The sequence below is a fragment of the Corvus brachyrhynchos genome, unplaced genomic scaffold (assembly GCF_000691975.1).
Source record: "Corvus brachyrhynchos isolate BGI_N302 unplaced genomic scaffold, ASM69197v1 scaffold398, whole genome shotgun sequence".
Classification (NCBI taxonomy): domain Eukaryota; kingdom Metazoa; phylum Chordata; class Aves; order Passeriformes; family Corvidae; genus Corvus; species Corvus brachyrhynchos.
In genome coordinates this window covers 2,179,920-2,192,285 of record NW_008239780.1, presented here as the reverse complement: position 1 = coordinate 2,192,285, position 12,366 = coordinate 2,179,920, and the positions used below count along the sequence as shown (strand labels likewise).

At 39.4% G+C, this 12,366-nt stretch overlaps 1 protein-coding gene across 4 annotated transcripts in view; it reads left to right on the top strand.

The window, feature by feature from the left end:
- Positions 1–877: 877 nt before the first annotated feature.
- The window catches only part of TENM1 (teneurin transmembrane protein 1), an 828,305-nt gene continuing 816,816 nt past the window's right edge, over positions 878–12,366 (top strand). For 3 of the 4 annotated variants that reach the window (XM_017743128.1, XM_017743129.1, XM_017743123.1), the window contains exon 1: positions 878–1,198. The gene's annotated coding sequence lies outside the window, so the exon portion shown is untranslated. The remainder of the gene's footprint in view (positions 1,199–12,366) is intronic. The other variant, XM_017743130.1, reaches the window with a different exon arrangement.

The window sequence follows — 12,366 nt, the reverse complement described above, 5'->3', positions numbered from 1 at the left end:
GCCCAGCTGTATGTGGACTTTGGAAATATGCTTTGTAACTAAGAACTGAATCCCTGGTTTTAAAAATAATGAAAAAGTATAAGCAGCTAACAGAGTAACACTTGCTACTCTCATACCTGGGCAAGCAATGGGATTTTTCATATAATCATGTATAGTCTTATTTATTTTGTGTACTTCTGTAAGTGTGTGCATGAGCAGCTAATACGGACAGAGAAGCCAGAGCCAAATCCCCAGATTCAGGCACTCCTGAGCTGTGGAGTGTTCAAAATCCAAATCAGGGCTTTACAGCTTGAGCCCTTCTCTAATATTTATTCAGATTTATGATAAATGTAGTACTTTAGAGCTAATTCTTGCTCATAATGTATCTGTTGTTCAGTCATGACTAAAGTGTATAAATATCACGCATTTATCTTTGAGCCTGTGGACATTTAAGCCTCTCTGTTCTTTGGGGCGTTATTTATTTATTTACGCCTTTGCTTGTTTGATAGATGGCAGCAGATAAATGTTTCCTAACTGGAAATGTCTCATTAGTTTTGCTTTTAGTATCATCTGTCATATGACAGCAAACAACAGGGAATTTTTGCACATTTGTATGACTGTACTGCATTTTCACTTATAGCTGCTGCTGTGCTCTCACAGGTGAGGTGATACATAAATATAACCTTTTCCTTAAAGGCTATCTTCAAAGAAAATGCATTGATACTCTAACCAGAGCCCTATCGTCCTGTCATTACAGCCCCACTATTTCCAGGGAAGCGAGCTCGTTGTGTGATACAGAAGGTGGAGACTGTGAAGCTGGCTCTGCTAAGCCTTGCCTAATGCAAACTGCTTTAGTATGCACAGCACATCATGCCGGCTATACTGCAGGGAGCAGGCAGTTATCGCACAAGCGTGCATCCTCAGAGCCAGGATAAACACTCCGTTACTCTCCCTCTAAACTGCTCTTCTGGGAGGGAGAGAAAATAAATAGGGAGCGAGAGAGGCATTTGAAGTAACCTTTTTAAGAAGGAGTCAGCAGCCAATAGAACCTTTCTTCCTTTTTTTTTTTTTTTTTTTTTTTTTTTTTTTTTTTTTTTTTTTTTTTTTTTTTTCCTTTCCCCCACTTCTTACTAGAGAAATTCGTGTAACCTCAGCAATTAAGGAGAAGAGCCAGCATCTAGGGTTCCAGGCTGTGAGGGGGAGTAGCAACTTGTACCAGGTAGGAAGCCCTTTCAACATCCTTTTAAATCCATGCAGCTCAGTTACTACTTGCTATGTTGCTATACTGTGTCTTACTTGTGGAGACCTTGTGTCTGCCAGTCACCATTCCCCGAGCGAAAGAGACCTTGGGGAGCTTTAATTGCCAATGACCTTCAGAGTATTTCTTGGAAAGACACTGGTACTTAGTGCTGTAAAGTAAAGCAATCTATACTTTCATCTGATGGCTTAAAGTGTGCATTTAGCATCAGGATGCAGCTGGGTGAAACTGCAGCTGTTACCCATCTACAAAACCATGTCACAAATGAGTAAAAATTAGCCATTTTATAATAACTGAAGCAGCTGCTCTGCATTTTTAGCAACACGGCTGTATAACTTTCCAAAACTTATTACCATAAATTCTTTTTGTGCTGGAAAGTCAGCAGATATGCTTTGCTGTATTCAAAGTTATTTTGACAGTTATCTACTATATTTTCATAGTTACTTATGCATATTTTATTAAGACTTTTCTAAACTTTCCTGAGGCAGCTGTGTCTTGTGGCAGGTTAGTATTCCTGCTAACAAATTATTTATGTAATAATTGTAGTGAGTGGTTATGATATTCGCTTTACAGGGTTGCCTGCTGTGAGCCTGTGGGAATGCAGGCACCTCCTGAGATGTCTGAGGGCAGGGGTGGGATGGAGCCCGAGGTCACAAATGCTCATTTTATCTGCCTTAGTACTATAGGACAGAGGGGAGAGTGAGGAGGAGGCGAAAGCTGTAATTGGGCTTTGTGATCCTGTTGTGCAGTGTTTTTCTTTTGTTGTACTTTTATTTTGTTGTACTTTTGTTTTTGTTCACTCACAGGAATGAATGGTTAGGTGACATCTGTTCAACCTGTACTGTGTGCATTGTGACAGGGATGGGACTTAATAAATTTATTAAAAACAGGAGTAGCATTTCCATAAGTTCCAAGGTTAAGAGTCGATTCTGCAAGGGTCACCATGGTGTCTGTGAGACTCAGAGTTTCACTGTGTGATCAGTTTAAGTTGTTGTCTTCTGAGTAGCTAAGGGAGTCTGAGGCAAACTTTTGCAAGCTTTAACATTTTCTTCTATACAGAAGACCAGAATTCCCCAGACAGGGAATTCTTAAGGGTAAATATGTATATGCATTTTTAAAGTGTAAGCAGTGGTGTGAGCAAGTATACCATGCCTAAGAATTCAGTTGCCTGCAAGAACACCTGAAAATAGTGTTCAAAACAGTCAGAGCTTGGGTACCACTGCGGTAACAAAAAAATAAATACTGGTAATAGCACAGCTCTCTCAATACCCACACAACCTTTTCTTGTATGTAATTGCTCTATGCAGAAATAGCTCCATATATTTTCTTTAAAGGTATCTTGTGACTCTTATCTGTAGGATAAACTGCTGAGGATGTCTAAATCTGTAGCCTTTTTTTTCTGATGAGCATAATGAAAAAAACAATTCTTAGAAAATGAGAATTGTATCTGATAGTAATAAAAGCTAAGGATGTAAAAAAGAAATAGCTTTGAAAATTACAGCTGTGAAATAGAGGTGAAATCTAGTCAGTGACCAGCACTGGTTAGAGGACCTGGCAGTAGGTGAGAACAGCTTTATCCTCTGTTTCTTTGGTTCTGACAAATTCAGTACTTCAGAATATTCACGCTTGGAAGGTACCAGTTCAATTAGCAACACAAATGGGAAAAAAACTAGAATAGGAAAGTGATGTCTTGACTCCTTTAATTTCTCTTGATATATGGAATTTGAGATGATGAAAATTATACTCACGCCCTTCAGGTTGTTTTAACAGGTTGATGTAAACCTGAAGTGAATCATTACCTTAAAGAGAAAAAGGAGGTAGTAAGTTGAACATACCAATGCATTTCAGTAGAGACTCATAAAATTCAGGTTTCAGAAACATTTAAGGCAAATTACAGTTAGTGGGTTTGGGATTTAGGGGGGTTTTTTTGTTTGTTTGTTTTTATGTGTTTGGGTTATTTTTTTAACCTCCAGTCCAAATGCTCATCCTAGGGATATGTAGAATCTCAAACATTCTTAAAAAAAAATTATTGACTCAGGCCTTAAATTTTAGCTTGAAAGGGCTTATTGAATATGAATGCATTGTCACACTTCGTAGGTTTCTCTGAGAGAAAGGGATTATGAGGACTGTGCACTGGGATCTACAGGTTTCTTATCTTGGTATTGCTTGCAGGTCACCACCTTTCTATGCCTCAGTTTACTCATAAATACAGGTGATGGCAGCTGCTCATTTGGAAACATGTTGCAGATACCAGTATTTCCAGATATCCTCATTCGCACTAATGGTGCTTCATGTAGATTTGCTGTTTTGTGACTCTAGTTCGCCTTGTAGCTTATGAACTTGGCTTTAATTATTTCTCTGGGTTTGTTACCTCTTTTTTACCCTACTAAAAACCTGGTGAACAAACACTGTTTTCTTCATTACTATAATTCATGTTTAAAACTGCAAAACAGATAGCAGAAATCTTTATGCTTCATCCCTACCCTGGAGGAGACTCCCCTTACTGCACAGAGCTTAGCGGGAATGTGGGATGGCCCCATCTGTGGGGGAAACCTGTTATGTTTAAGAAGACCCTCCAGAAGCTCAGGAGTCACTGATAGAATGTCTGTGTATCTAAAAGTGGATTGGATTTACCATCCCAGAAATCTTATGATTTCTCAGCAGAAATGGTGCACTTGGTTCTGCGTAGGTTTTTAAAATATAAAACCAGACAAATCTGACTTCCAGAGGTATCAAATCAGATTATCCAGAGGTATCAAACTTAGCTGACATTGCATTGTCATATTGCAAAGTGTGGGTTTCCCTCTACATTGGTGGCTTTGACCAAATCTATCAGTTCCCAGAACTACTTCTTTCAAGTGGAAGACTGGGACTTCCAGTGCCTTTGGAAATCACATGATGAAGCTTCAGATCTAGAGCAAGGGTCTTATCTGTTGACGTATGAAAGAAAAAATCCCTCTGTACAACTAATTGATGTTTCTTGGTACTTTCTGACGTTTTACTGCATCAAATAATTGGCCTGACTGCAGAGTCTGATGTTAGTAAAGGGACTATCAAAATGCAATGTATGACATTCTACGTGTTGATATAATTCTGTATTACTGTGGGTCCCCAGAGTGGCCACTATCTTTTGATCTAGGTTTAGTTAATTTTAATAACTTCCTTGTTTTTTTGGAAGCAAAACATTAAACACATAGTTCCAGTAATGTATGATGACTGCAAATTTATACATAAGGATTTTCAAGCAACCTCACAGTTGGATATTATACTGAGCAGACATGTCAGCACTCAGGCATGCCTTCCTTCTAATGTGAGCATGAACGAGACTATGAGACTAAATTTTTCTTTTTCCACTGTCAAGACATTCGGTAACATTTTTCCAAATGAACATTTGAAGATAGTCAGGGACTTTTGTACTTTGCTTTCAACATATGCAAGGGATTAGAATTAATAGTTGGACTCAGGGGATCAGGATTAATGGTAAGGCTGACTAACACTAACCAACCATTGGACTGCACTGCCAACTTTAAGAAAATAGTAAGTTACTTAACAGCACACAACTTTTAAGATTTATTTAAGCAATAATCCCCAAGGAGCCAATCATTACTAGCAATTAACTGTTGGTTTGTGGGTTGCTGGACCATTAATGTTCTAAAAAACTGTTAACTACAGTAACAGCAACAGCAGTTCTGAGGTATGTATTTGCTCTGACTGCGGGTTTTCTATTATATAACTTTTTAATCTGTCCTACACTTTTTCAGCAGCTAGGGACTCATCAAATAATTTCTTCTCTGTTAGTGCCTTTTGATGATATGTGGAAAGGCTGTGATGTTAGAGCTGAATTTATTATACCTATAAGGCTAGCCTTCAGACAGAATGCAGAAATTTTGTTATTTTTTGCCTGAAACTTTATTGATGCTTTTTAAAAGACACTTAATGCAGTGCTAAGGTTTAAACAATAATTTAAAACAAAATATATATCTGACTTCTTAAACTTTTTTTCTAAATGAAATTATAGCAGCCCTGATCTGTCTCAATCAGTCCTAGAAGCAGTGTTTAGCATAAGGAAGTTATGATAAAGGTCATTTGTAGAATAAGCAGAATTGGAAAAATTGCTTGCAATGTTTTTGCCTTCTAAATATCCTCACCCTCATTCAGAGTTTAAAATGGAAAGCAAAGCTGAATGGCAAGAGACACAGAAAATAAACTGGAAGCTGAAAAACTGCTATTTTAGTAAGTTTGCTTAAAGTTCTGGCTTTATTTAATGTTGTATTCTTTCATTGTTTTACTTTTCATGGGTCAGAAAAATAAAAAGAAAGAAGCAGGCTAGATATAATTTTATATCTTTTAGAAAGTAGGACAGCTGTTTTATCTCTGTGGGCTTTGCTTGCTTGATCCAGAAATCACCAATAGCTTAGGGTACAAGTGTGCATGTGTTGACTTTTCCTTAATGGAATTGAGGTGGGCAGCTCTACTAAGGCTGATTAGAACCATCACAAAATCTGCCATGCTACGATGAAATGTAGGGAGATGGATTTAGGTCAGTATTTAATGAGCCCCACATACAATACTGGCAGGGAAAAAAAAAACCCTTAAAAGTTAAATATGTAATCTGAGTTATTTAGAATAAAAAAAACCCCAACCCCAGACACTGTCCTACATGATTCTTTAGTCTGAATCTTACCTAGTACAGAAAATAACACTATTTTTACAAACAAAAAGCAAACATCACACAGGAACTTGCACAATGCACCGTCAGCCAGTGGCACTGAGCAGTGTGCTGTGGTCAGTTCTGGAGGGCAGGGCTGGACCCAGAGGGACCCGGACAGGCTGGGGAGGTGGGGCCGTGCAAACCTCACGAGGTCAGCAAGGCCAAGTACAGGTTCTGCACATGGGCCGAGACAAGCCCGAGCACAAACACCAGCTGGGTGGAGAACGGATTGGAAGCAGCCCTGAGGAGAAGGACTTGGGGCTGCTGGTGGATGAGCAGCTCAGTGTGACCTGGCAATGTGCACTCCCAGCCCAGAAAGCCAAACGTGTCCTGGGCTGCATCCAAAGAATGTCGAGGGTGTGGATTGCCCCTCTCCACTCTGCTCTGGTGACACCCCACCTGGAGCACTGCATCCAGTTCCAGGGCCACAACCTGAGAAGGACACGGACCTGTTGGAGTGGGTCCACAGGAGGCTACAAAGATGCTCAGAGGGCTGGAGCTCCTCTCCTCTGAACACAGGCTGCGAAAGTTGGACTTATTCAGCCTGGAGAAAAGAAGGCTCCAGGGATATCTCATTGCACCCTTCCAGTACCTAAAGGGAATACAAGAGAGCTGGAGAGGGACTTTTCATACAGGCATGGAGTGATAGGAGAAGGGGGAATGGCTTTAAATTGATAGGGCAGGTTTAGATGAGATTTCAGGAAGAAATTCTTCCCTCTGAGGGTGATGAGGGACTGGAACAGGTTGCCCAGAGTAGTTGTGGATGCCCTATCCATGGAAGTGTTCAAGGCCAGGTTGGATGGGGCTCTGAGCAGCCTGGTCTAATGGAAGGTGTCCCTGCCCATGGCAAGGGGGTTAGAACCAGATGATCTTCGAGGTCCCTTTCAACCAAAGCAATTCAACGATTCTATGAAAAATCAATCACTCTTTGGACAGTTCCCAAGCTCTTGTTTTTATATTTATTCTAAGCAACCAGGTAGTGTCAGGGTTGATGGCTGGTAAAATCTGTCAGGATTCAGGTTACTTATTGTAGAGCTGCAAGGGAGGCAGAGAGATGGGAGTGCAATTTTGATTATATTATAGTGCATTAGTTTGGTACAATAAATGCATCTCTGAAGTACCTCTTTTGATAAAGCAAATCATTGTGGAAAGTATGGGAGGTGGAGAGGAGGATCATTCTGTTCAGCACCCTACCTAGCACGATGTGCAGCAATTTGAAGGTACCTGTAAAGAAGCAGAAGAAAGCAACACAAATTTCTGAGAAAGAAATTACTTTTGTGAAGTGGCCATGGTGTTGGGTGTAGTTTCCTTCTGTGCTTTTTTCTTTTCACTTCAGTGTCAATCAGACTGGTACAAATCTCTTGGAGAAGACAGACATCATTAAAGAGAAGGAGTAAAGGTAAAACAGTTGTTTTTATAGACAACTTGTTTATTTTGTGATGTCCTTTCTTAAAATGACAGCTATTTAATTGAAATAGGCTTTCCTGGTATAAAATATATCCATCAAGCTGTTGACATTAGTGCTTTGTTGAACGTGAGGCATACCCCAGTGTTCTGGAGTGGCTGTACCTTTATTTACATTTGCCAACAAAACACCTGTCAGATTTAACATCTAATCACCACACAATATAATGGATCTTTAAGTCTGCAGAAATGGATGACAGGTTTCTGTGTTTTTTATTGCCAGGAAAAAAGTACTTGTGTAGGATAATAAAACAGAAAAATGGTTTGCATAGAATAAAACTAATTTTGCCTTATTAATACTTTATCCATAGACCTAGAAATCAGAGAGAATAGACACTATGCAGCATATAGAGGTAAGGAAATTAGAACCCCCCTTTCAAATTAATTGTGGCCTCTAAGTACTCAAATATTTGAAATTAATTGTTCTTTGGTATATTAATATCAATTTATCATCTAGGATCAACATATTTTTGTAAGGGAGCATAATTCAGGCAGAATGACAGAGGAATTACATGTTGCACTGACATGACACCCAAACAGTTCACTGTGATTTTACTGCAACAGAAACCAAAGGTCAACTACTTGAAGCTGAATTATCAGCTGTGTTGGGGTTCTGGCCCAGCATTCACCACTGGGGGCCTCTGCAGCCAGACAGAACAGCTGCACTTGAGTCTTTCTCTGTTAACCACGAAAATTGCCCTAATTTTTTGTTGTTTCATAAGAAACTCCTTACATGCCTAAACATGAGAGATCCCTGACTCTGAGTTCCATGTTCACACCCAGACACAGCATGCCAGAGCTGGATTCCTTTTCTGGTATGGGCTGCAGTGTTTGGCAGCTGGGCTTCCTGGCAGCTGGAGCATTTGCCTTGATTCATGAGACACTGAGCTCCAAGTACTTTGAGGGCATTATTTAAAAAGTCCTTATTTGTACTCTTGTCTTCAAATGGCCCTTGAAATACACTTTGTGTTTTGAATTTGTGAACTTAAAGGGACTACCATTTTTTCCAGGTACTGTACAGAGACCAGTGGGAGGTGGGAGGTAAGGAATAAATCACAGCAATGGGAGAATGTCTTCTTTGTGTGCTGTGTCCTTGCATAATGTGGTATTTCTTAATATCCATTTGTTATGATACTGAAATTTCCTGATTCATGCAGAAGGGTTTTTGATAGCTGCACCAAGGATAACACCACAGGAGACCTTCCCATGTTGTTTTGCAATAAGCCTGTGTTCTCTCCTATCTTTAGATGCTTGTCCACAGCTCTGCTCCACATGGGAATTTGCTTCCAAGCAATGTTAGTCTATATGGAATTCTGGAACTTGGCTAGTCATGGGGCTAGTGACAAAACCTGTCTTCCTCAGGGCACTTGTTTATGTATGAGGAGGTAAAGAACAGTCCGTGTCACTTATGCCCATGTTTGATTCTTTTTCTCCTTCTGTTTTTTACTTCCTTTGCTCATGTTTAAAACCAAGGGAATGAGCTGACAGGAATTAGCTTGAGTAGCCCAAGACACTAAACATTTTTTACTGCCATGACTGTTGGCAATTTTGAAGAGAATTACAATAGGGCATGCACTCTGAGAGTTCTTCTCTTTCTGTAGTAAGTCTGAATAATCTTTCTCTCTGTGTGACTTTCCTCTCTGAAATTGCAGGAGACAATATGACAGGGAGATGTAATGCTTAATTACTAAAAATCTAAACATATAGTATTCTGCAGAGAAGTAAAAATGAGCTTTTGTGGATCTCATAAAATTGTTTGAAGGTCATTCTTCCAATTATGTATATGAAAAATGTAACAAAACCAGAGGAAAAATTTAAAAATTATAAAAAATTCTGTGCTTAATTTTAAGGCTATTTAGATTTTCAGAATCCATGTTCACATTACAGTCTTCGGAATGAACATGCTTAGGGTGTGATGTGACACTGGAAGGGTTTTGCTTATTAGACTCCGGTGAGTGCTTCAGAAGGCTTTTGGAAAACTTCCAATTTTACCACTTTGCTATCAATTAATTACACTCTTACTTGAAGTTCATGAAGTTTGCCTAGTTATTTTGGAATGTTTTGGAGCTCCATTTGCATTCTGAGCAGCGGCACAGTATATGAGAATAGAGTCCAGCGAATACTGTGTGTTGAGAAACTGACATTGTTAAATGTTCTGTAACATTTAGGAAAAGAGGTGTTAAGAACTGGTGTAAAGGTCTGCATGGGCTATACCCTGTATTTTGGGAAGCGTGATCACTGCAGGTTACAGGGAAAGATCAGTGTAGATGTATCCTCTGGCCTCCCAAAACTACATGTGGTCAGAAAGAGGACTGAAGGTGACACCCAAGACCATGGTAAAAGGTCGTGTGATCTCTGTGAGTTTCTAGAGGAAGAAGGACGCTGAGAAGCAAAAGGGACAAGAAGAAAGGAATCTCACAAGGTGCTGGATTTTTGCTGTTCAGCACATTAGAATACCTGTTCCCACATGCAGTATTTCTGTACCGTGTAAAAGCAAAATGATTGTTTCACTAATATTTTCCTGCAGGATAGAAATGGACTTCTGAATTTCAAAAATGTTTTTTCAGCTGCTTAAATAAACCCAAGGGCAAAACTGACATGCAGCTTCTGTGCTTCTGATCTGCCAGTTAAGGAGTAAAAGGATCCTTCTCCACTCTTCATTCTTTCTTTGACTATTGCTGGTGGTGTGGCTAATGCTTCTGAAGTCCTAAAGTGCATCAATTGCATTGTTTTCTAAGTATTTCTAAGCTGTCTGGTAAAATACCATGAAAACAGTTATTTTCAAGATAGGCCATCATTCAAACCTTTGAGACAGAAAACCCAAAAGCAGGAGGAAAAAAGTCTAAAAAATGGATTTCTTTGTTGCACAGGTAGATTGATCATCAGGGATAGGCCAAGAACATAATTTTCGTGGGGTTAGCATTGGTTTGTTCATCACTCAAGCTTATATTTCAATTTTCCAGTGTCCTGGAGCGAGCATGCACGTGTGTTTTTCTCTAAACTTAAGGAAGTTTCCAGTGCCGTAAGTTGATAATGGTTAGACTTGCCTTTAGAGATATATGGCTTGCCTTGTGGTAACTATTTCATGATAAATGAAGTAGCTGCTCTATATCCAGTAAATACGTGCAGTCACCCAGGACATCTCCAGGTACAGGTGACACCACAACTGCACTGCTGTAAAGTTTTAAGTACAATGACTTTGGTTTAGACAATGTGCTGTATGGAGATAGAAATGTGAAAGGTGCATAAAACAACTGATACCATGGATAAGTAAAATGCCTGTATGTCTCTGAAAACTCTGGTTGTTTTTCGAAGAGAAAGACCAAAATATCCTGGAATTTTGCTTCAAGTACTTCAAAGTCATTGCAGTGACCATATCCATTACTGTAATCTGCCAGGGACACACTGAGGTTATGTCAGGTAGTGGGACTACATGTCAGTCCCTCAAGAAATGCTCCTGGTATACCTTGTTTTAAAAATTTAGCAATTCCCTCAAAAAAAGAAATTTGCAAAAGCAATTTTTCTGAAGCCCAAAATATTTGTGGGCCCTGTCACAGGGAGGAGTTCAGAATTCTTTACAGGAAGAATAAAATGACCTTGAGGACTACAGTAATAGTATCTGAATGAAATTCAATAGGACAAAGTGCAAGATCATGCACAAAAACAATACATTTCTGTTATAAGCTAGGAGCTTGTTAATTGGAAATGACAGAAGAGGAGAAAGTCATAGGATGACTGCAAGTCACCAGTGCAAAACATCAATGAATAGGGCAAATACAGTCTTAGGCTGTGCCAGATGAAATATTTGCATTAGCAAAGGAAATAACAAACACCTGAACTAGGTTCTGCAGAAACAATAATGTGGGATATTTGTACTAGTTTTCCTTTCCTGCTTTTAATTAAGGTGAATTCAAACTGGAGTGGGTGCAAAGAAAGGTTACTAGGATGTTCAGGAGAATGGGAAGTCTTTTATAAGAAGAGTCTGAGACACTTTGTTGTGCTTAGTCCAACCAGATAAATTTATCAGAAGTTGAGCAGTAATTTAAAAAAAAATATATAAATGTGTCTAGCGCTCAGAAGTGTGATGTTCTGGAGCCAATTTTAATGGTGGTCAAAACCCCCCACAAACTACCAGCCGTTGAGCTAAGATCCTTTTGTCTTAAAGGGGAAAATCTAACCTGCCTGCTAGTGACTGAAGGGAGCCAACCTCAAGAGCAATCATGTCCAGTGCTTCTAAGCATTTATAAGGAAAAGCCAATATTGAAATGAGTTCTATAATTCAGGTACTGCTGGGTTCATGTGTGGTTCAATCTCTGTTTACTTGGATTGTAATGAAGATGGAAGAAATCAGCCTAAGTCATGAACTGCTAGAATGGTGCTGTCAGACTGGGAAGAGCTGCAATGTGATAATAGCATTGATAATGCAGCTTATGCTCACTGACATATTCTCTTTTTTTCCTCTCGATAAAGACACATCCTGCAAATACTTTCCTGGATATTTCCTCAGCTAAAATATTGCATGCCAGTCTACTTTTAATCTGATTTTTCCAAATCCCAATGGCTTAGATCCAAGTGGACCCCATGCTGATCACAAATAGAGCAAACAAAGGCTTGAACTCCTGTTATGCAAATAGATTTTTCTTGAGAATTTGCCTTAATGGTATTAATGAACTCCTATAAAATTGCCATCTCTCCCATCCTGCTGATCTGAAATTCTAGCTTTGCAGGTGTTGGATGGTTTGGGTTTTTTTCTTTTTTTTTTCGTCATAATGAGCTGACACTAATTTCTTGCTGTTCTTGGTGTTAGCCACTTCCCCCTTGCTGAGCTGAACTGGGAGTTCGGAAAACAACAGCTCTTCTCTGGTGTGGGAAATCAGTGGGCATGAAACAGGAGGAATTGCTTCCTTTGCAGTCCACTCAGTATGGCCGTGGAGAGCTTTTCGGGAGAAAAGGG